This window comes from Lichenostomus cassidix, chromosome 5 (assembly GCF_008360975.1).
Source record: "Lichenostomus cassidix isolate B80296 chromosome 5, HeHo_3.0, whole genome shotgun sequence".
Lineage (NCBI taxonomy): Eukaryota > Metazoa > Chordata > Aves > Passeriformes > Meliphagidae > Lichenostomus > Lichenostomus cassidix.
In genome coordinates this window covers 4,069,444-4,077,627 of record NC_139486.1, presented here as the reverse complement: position 1 = coordinate 4,077,627, position 8,184 = coordinate 4,069,444, and the positions used below count along the sequence as shown (strand labels likewise).

General features: G+C 43.4%; 1 long non-coding RNA gene across 1 annotated transcript; it reads left to right on the top strand.

Annotated features, from left to right (window-relative positions):
- The first annotated feature begins 535 nt into the window (after positions 1–535).
- On the top strand, positions 536–6,832 carry LOC146435806 (uncharacterized). Its single transcript, XR_014852852.1, has 3 exons — positions 536–1,515; positions 3,295–3,405; positions 6,475–6,832. It is a non-coding gene; the product is annotated as an uncharacterized LOC146435806 (long non-coding RNA).
- The last annotated feature ends 1,352 nt before the right edge of the window (positions 6,833–8,184 follow it).

Sequence of the window (8,184 nt, the reverse complement as noted above, 5' to 3'; positions counted from 1 at the left end):
AGTTGCTAGGGCTGCCTTGTGTGACTGATAACAGTGGGAATTCAGCAAGAAGCCATCTCTGCTGCTCTCCTGCCTCAAATAATCTCTTGTAAGAATGCTGCTAGATACCACAGCAACAACAATATTATATTAATGTGCACACAAGGCCCATCAAAATGCAAAGAAACAGTGGGTTTTTTTTTTCCCTTTCTCACATGAAGCTTTGCAAGGCCCTTGTAAGACTTGATCATTTTCGTTTGCTACAGTTATTTTTCAAGGAAGATACAGGTCTGGGCTTAAAAGTAAAATCCAGGAACTGCTATACATGTCCTAACAGGAATTTTTAATTAGGAAGAATAAATAGTGTGGGGTTACAGGCTTCTATTTATGAACTGCTGAGTGCTGAGGTAAAGTGGGGAAAAAAGACCTGTTGGAAATCGAGGGAATCATAAGGGTTTTATTCAAAGCAATTAATGATGGAAATACTTAAATTTTGAGAAAGAAATGGGTCTCTTGATCCTTTCAGATTTATTTATTCTTTTCGAAGTCTCCATTGCCCCATCCCTGGCAGTGTCCAAGGCCAGGCTGAATGGGGCTTGGAGCAACCTGGGATGGTGGAAGGTGTCCCTGTCGATGGCAGGGGGTTGGAACAAAATGATCTTTAAGGTCCTTTCCAACCCAAACCATTCTGTGATTTTTCTATGATTCAGAAACCTGAATGCATATGATCTCTATCCATGTTGGCTTTGTGTCCCACAGCTGCTCTGCAGATCTGCTTTTAAACACTTCTCTCTGCTCCACAGAGGTGTTCACATACAAAACTGTGTTCAAAGGTTGCATTTTTATTTGTGTGTGTGTGTGTGTGTGTGTGTTCTCAGGCACCAAAGGACCCTTGTGGGCCTGATGGAATTGCTCTGGCACAAGTTCACTGGCCTGGGGTAGTTTAAACAGAAAGAGCAAACAAATAGTCAGTGCAGGGCTGGCCAAAATTCTGCTCTCACTTGCCATGTTGCAGTACAGTGATTGGGAGCGTCAGAGCCACGTGTTAGGGTGATGTCTGTGTGAAGAGGATGATCCAGGCCGGGAAGCATTGTTAGAGAGGGTGAAGATGATCTAAATTATGAAAGCCTGGTGTAGTGGAAGGTGTCCCTGCCCATGGCAGGGGGTTGGAATGAGAAGATCTTTCAGGTCCCTTCCAACCAAACCATTCCTCAGTTCTATGGCTCTATGGCTACTCATGAGATATTCTCACTCAGAGTTCCTGCTGTGCCTAAGGCTGTCTTATTCCTTGTCTTTATTATGACAAGAGCTGCTTTTTAAATGCATGGTTTCAACCAGAAGCCACACCTCTTTTTTCCCTCCCCTAACTTTAGGTACATTTTATTCCTTAGTTTCCCTCTCATTGCTTTTTGAACATTCCCCAGTCCTGAGCACACTCATGCCCATCACAAACCACATGTTCTGAAGCAGGGATGGAGCTCGAACACAGACCTCGTTGTTTGTCACCCTGTGTTCAGTAACTCTGTGACCTTGGAGGTATCCATGGTTAATTTCTTTGTTAAGAAAACAGCAACTGAACAAACTTTGGAAACTTAATTCCATTATCTGGGAAAAGAAAGGGAGCTGCTGATGGTCTTCCTTTTTGGTATTTAAAGCAAGTACCTACACTTTGATTTAGTTTCACAGTTTTCTCTCACGGTATTATAGTAGAAAATGGGCACCTAAGTATGCCTTTGTTCCCTGTGGTAACAAAGTGACATCCCAACTGCACCAGAAATAAGGATGTTGGGGATGAAATATTGAGCTGTACTTAATTTGGGCGATAAAATGTAGGAGCAGTTCAGTGCTTAACAAAGAAATTATTGGGTTTTTTCCTCAAAGAAGGAGAAGTAGTTTGACATGTGTGTGACACAGAAGTAAAATTGAAAAGTTCTCTGTTGTCCTTCACTTATTAATAATGATCCTTTAAAAAAGTTACTGCTAACAGGGACTGTGTTACTTCAGCTCTGAGCTCACCAGCAAAGCAGTAATTAAGTCTCTTTTTTTCCTTTCCACCTGTCCAAGTCAAAAATAAGTGATATATTTTGGAATCGGCTTTTTCATGTGGGCAATTAAAACTTTTTCATGGGCCTTGTCAGTGTCATGGCCCTGAGGGTGTCCCTCTTCCTAGGGGGTTTGTCCATTTGGGCTCAGGGTCAGCTTTGAGATAGAGGAGTTGGTGGCCAGAACAACCATCACTGCTTCACCCTGTGCTTCCCCATGGACTTGTTGGGCCACGTGGGCTCTCAGCTGAACCTGGTCACTGTCACCAAGGTGTCTCTGCTTGCTTTGCTCAGGTGACAGCCAGGCCACCCTGGTGTCCCCACCTCTCCCACCTCGCTGCCATGCTCAGTCCCAGCTTCCCTTCCCTTCTGGACCAGAGTCCAGCTCTGCCATTTCCTGGCAGCTGGGTGAGAGAGCAAGCCCACCCCTCACCACGCTGAGCAGGAATCCTGCACTGATTCCCTTGTCTGCTTTGTGATGCTTTCAAAATTCAGAGCCAGCTACTGTGTGGGCAAAGATGCTGTCATCCCACTGAAGCAGCCTGGCTTTGGTCCTCTGCAGCTCCAAAAAATACAGGAGAATAGCAAAAATGTACCTGCAGGTCTGAAATTTCTGCACTGAACTCTGCATTTGAAGAGGAAATGCAACATGTGCTGGCAAAGCTGTCTGTCCAAGTTCCTGAACAGGCAAATAGAGAATCATATGAAAAATAATATAAGGTTATAGGCACAGGGGAAGAGGAAATCAGTAAAACCAACATGTATGTGAATGCATCAAATAGTGTTGTTCAGTTCCCACTGAGAGAAGTAGCTGTTCAAGGGTAGGGTTCGTGCTTAGAGAGGGAATTCTCCATGTAAAAGAGGTTAATGGGGAACGGCTGCGGTTCGGAAAGTGTTGTAACGAGAGAAATCACAAGAGGGGAGTGTTGTACAGCACTCGGGTGTCTGCAATTCCCACAGCAGTGACCCCGTGCCATAATCCAAGTTTATTTTACCAGAGGAAGATGCAAAAGTCACTGCCTACATCTCTTCTGACAGCAGAAACATTTTTTTCTCCGTGTGAGACAAGGATTTGTCATGTCAAGATCAATAAGCAGGAGAATTGCCATCTCCACCTCTGGAGCTGTGTTGAAACCAAGTGTGAAATGACAGCGAGAGGTTTGACAGGTTAAAAAAAAAAAAAAGGAATACAAAACAGAGATGTGTGAAGGATGAGTCAGTCATGACAATATTTATTTCACTTCTTGGTCTTACCTCTTTTTTTGTACTCTAGGTGAGATCATGTGAATGTTTGATCACTGACTGGGAGCTGACTTCTCTTTCCAATGCCTACTGTCAGTAGGGAGGCAGGAAGGAATCATGAGTCAGCAGGAGGAAAAGGTGTGTCCATAACCTCATTCTCCTTCTAATAAGGTGCTCTTAAGCTTTTCAGGAAAAGTTTCCTTCTGTCTTTGCCACCCTGCCAAGACTCCTCTTACTTCTCCCTGTCTCCTGAGAACGCAGTGCCCTTCAGTAATATTGGAAAAAACAATGCAAAGAGCAGAGAAAATCTCTTTCTGTTGAGCCTGGGTTGGATGTTTGCTTAGAAACCCAGCGAAAATGTACTTAAAAGCAGAGATGCTGCTTTAGAGATGATTTCATGGAAGAGGATTGACTCCACTGTGCCTGGCATCTGGCCAGTGAAGCTAATGGGGAATGATTAACTTCAAATGATGCACTGCACTGTGGATAGCTGGAGACAGCTCTCCTCCTAAACCTTTATGGAGTACAGGGAAAGAAGGAAGAGTTTGGGGGAAGGTGTGACATCCAGGAAAGCTCAGTGTATGGCTGCAGAGCTGATCTCAGCTGGATCATGGACCCAGCTCCACTGGGAGCAGGCAGGGAGGGTGCTGTGAGAATCAGGCATGTCTGGCTTTCTCATCCATCATTTTCTGCCCTCAGTGTTGCACAAGGAGGGATTTGCACTTGGGCAAGCCAATATGTTGAGATCCTTGCATGAACTGCTCACCCACACACTCTGACCCATCCCATTTCATTGTGTGAAAGGAGCACACTGGCAGGAAATTCAGGCCTTCGTTCTTGCAGTAACACCCATCAACAGTGTCAGGCTCAGCTTGACCAATTTGGCTGGGTTTGGTTTATGGCTGTCAAGGAGAACAGTTACAGCACATTAAAAAATCATGTGGTGCTTAGAAGTGAGCTTGCTGAAAGCTGTACAATAGAGACAGGCCAAAACTGTAGTGTTTTGAAAAAACAAACCCAAAACCCCAGTAGTAATCTGCCAAAAATGTTAAAATAATGAACATGTTATTCATATAATGTTAAAATTTATATAATGTTAAAATAAATGTTAAAATATCATTTAACATTTTAGGTCATTAAAATATGACCCAACCCAAAACTCCAGTAATAATCTGCCAAAAAAAAGTTTAAAATATCATTTAACACTTTAGGTCATTAAAATATGATAATCTTTTTAGAATATCCTCTGCTAGATGCTGATTTGCTTCTCTAAGATATGAAAGATTTGGTGCAGTAAGTGCCTTTAAAAGCTGTGAAGGATATAGAAGGTGAGGATGGAAATGTGGTAAAAAAGGGGAGGGTTGAAAGTAGGAGTTAGGAATTATAGATGCATCAGCTTACCTTCAATTTCCTGAGAAATCCTGGAACAAATAATCGAACAATTTGTCAGCATATAAGAGAAAACAAGGAGATTAGAGACAGTCAACATGGATTTGCCAAGAACAAATCATCTCAAATCAACCTCATTTCATTCCATGCCAGAGTAGCAGGCTGTGGGACAAAGGAGAAACTATTCAAGTTTTGAGTCTTGACATCAGTTAGACTTTTGGTGGGAAAGACATAAGCAAGACAAGGAAATATTGCATACATGGAGTTATAAAGGGCTGAGTGCAAAGTGTTTCAGAGATTCACCAGGAAGGTTTAAGAGATGTGTGCTGACCAGGAGAAGTGTGAAAAATGTGAACCTGTGTGGACAGTGAAGTCCTGTAATGAACTCCTAGAGAGGGTTATCAGGGAAAGCTCTTGAGAACAAAAATCACTCAGCAGATCCTTCTTTGTTACACAGGAACAGAATAGGTTCTGGAGGTCTTTTTGCACTCTTCTTGTATTAAAATTTCAGCCATATAATGATCTTTGATTGTCAAAGGTGGATTTGACACCATAAACTCGTGTGTCCAACAGGAAGCTCAGGCCATGTCACTCACATTAATGTCACTGGCAGAGCACTGAAAACAGAATTAGCAAAGCATTTTGTGACTGCCAATCTAATTTTAGTAAAAATTACATTACCTGAGTATTAACCAATGTTCCAGTATAAAGTGATGTATGAAATTGTTGCTTTTTTCTCTTATATACAACTGTAGGGGCAAATTTCCCCTTCAACAGGATTTCCTCAGGGAGGAGAGGGAAAATAGCTGGCCTGGGAAGTGAAATTCCTGCTTGCTCCACACCACACTGCAGCAGTGCTGGGCCTGTCACTCTCCCTTCTTCGTGGCATAGATATTTGAGATAACTAGAAACAGAAACTCCAAAGTGCTGCAGGGAATTAGGCAACTTAAACACCATCCTTGCTAAAATTTATTACTGTGCATGCATAAACCCATTTTTATGCACTTAAGGCCAGTACATCCAGTACTGGTATTTTATATGGGACTGTTCATGACCTTAAGCTTAGATGTGGGTTTAAGTGTATTGCTGTCTGGGATCTCATTGTTTTGCCTGGATTTTTTTTTCTCCCATTCACACTGAATCAGTTCCTGATGCCACTGAACAATAACTCAGTTCTGGTTTCCCCAGGGGAGGAATTCAACTCATCCTGCCTATTCTACACCAAGGCTCAGTTGGCTCCTGCAGGGCCAGGGATAGGCAGAGGGATTTTGCTTTTGGGGAGGAAACCCAAGTTTCCACATTCCCTTCTGAGGCAGAAAAGAGCTGCCTGCAGTGCTCAGAATAGTTCAAGGGAATTTTTTTAATGCTTTCAAAAATATCCTCCAAGTGAGCCTTGGCAGTGTCTTGTGCACCACCTGCTACTGATACTCTGGAAATCAGGAGTGGTTGAAGGAGGATGGCTGGAATAAAAGTTCCCTGGGAATCTCATCTTTGCACTTGTTTTAATGCTTAGCAAAGCCAAAGAAAAATAACAACACTTTTTGCTCTGAATGCTTTTACTCTGTTCTTTCTTTCAGACATCTGACTGGGGGGGTAGGTGTTTAACCACAAAGCTTCAGGACAGAGGATGTTTTGTTGATCCTTGGTTCCTGGATGAGCTCTGGGTGTTGGTTCTGCTCTGTGCATGCACAGAGTGACCATCTGACACAGGCAGTGCAATGCTTCTCCCCAAAACATCAGAGAACATGAGCCTGGGGAGGGCAAAGGGCAGCTGGGGAGCTGGGAAGCTGAACTTTGTGTGTTTTGTTGGCTCAGTGGGCAGGAGGTGGGGCTGAGGGCATGCTTGGATGGACAGCAGCTGCTGGATATTGGGCACACTCAACGTGTGAGCTGGGCACAGGTTTGTCAAATCCTTCAAGAAAAAGGTTTCCAGCTATCCCACGATCCCACGCAAACCTCAAAACCCAAGTGATCAATAATTGTGCATGGAAAAGAAGAAATGGTTAGAAGACAGCCTAGTTCAAGAGGCAGAGAACTCAAACCTCTCCTACAATCACAGCTGGGAATACAGGTTTGGATCCAACTTGGTCTGTGCATCATTTTTACATTTTCAGGTAGTGGTATCCAGTGTAAGTGCTGAAAATCAGGGATGGCACAAAGTGAGCTTTGCTTGTGCCTGTGTGATCAGAGAACCTCAGAATGGCCTGGGTTGGAAGGGACCTTAAAAATCATCTAGTTCCAGCCCCCTGCCATGAGCAGGGACACCTTCCACTAGCCCAGGTTGCTCCAAGCCCCATCCAACTTGGCTTGGAACACTTCCAGGGATCCAGGGGCAGCCACAGCTTCTCTGGGCACCCTGTGCCAATGCCTCACCACCCTCACAGGCAAGATTTTTTCCTGATATCCCATCTAAACCTACTTTCTGCCAGTCTGAAGCCCTGCTTACACTACATGGCAACAGTCAGTCCGGCTTAGGCCATGCATTGACCATTATTTGGCCCAGAGATTTTGCAATGAGATCAGAAATTGCAATTTCCTGGTGCATGAAGGCTGTCCAAGTGTCTGCAGCAGGGCTGGCTGGGCACTTCAGCACTGTGGATGAGTGTTGGATGCTGCAGACACCACCCCAGCCACACAGAACTCCCAAATCCTGTGTCTGCAGGCTCACAGCCCAGCTGAGCTCACTCCAGCCCCTGCACTGAAGGATCCTTGATTATTGCCTAATTTGAGCCCGGGGACTCAGCCATAACGAGTGGGTGATTGAATGAATCATGCCTCGCTTTCTCTTCCCCAACACAGCAATTCACCCACATTTGTTCATTACTCAGACTTGTTTGCCAAATAATTTATGCACATAATTTCGGGTCGGCAATTCATTCACATGCAGCCTGGGTGAGTGTTTAGCAATGGAAATGAGAAAGTCAAGATGTTTTGTTTGGGCTCACAAGTTTTTGTTTCTCGATGAAACTCTCAAAACCGTGTTGTAGGGGTGACTGCTCGTGTCAGTGAATTCAGAGTGTAATTTCTGCATTTACCCTCTAATACACACATACATTCACGATGTCTTCACTTGCTGGTAAACATATTGATTGCAAAGTCTGTGAAAGGAGAACACAAAAGGAGTCTAAATTAAGCTCATTATTTAAAACAATAAAACATATGAAGAACGAACCTGTTGTGTGATCTTTTAATTCTGTGCAAAAGAAAAAAAGGCTACACTGAAATCTGGCCAAAAAAGTAAAGTGATGAAATGAGTACTGGATGCTTTCCAGCATCCTTTGAAACATGCAGGGTAGAAAATGTCAAACTGCTTGAATTTTGAATCTTTTAAAGAGAAAAAAATAAGCATCAGAAGTGTAACCAAAAAAATCTCCTGGATGTGGTGATACTTTCCAGAGGAATGGAGAGTGGTAAATGTGGCACCAGATTTTAACATCATTAAATGTAAATCCATAACTCATAAATCCTTCTTGGGTACCTCAGTTCTGGTTCCTTTATGGATATAGAGGGGGAATATGTACATGTACATACA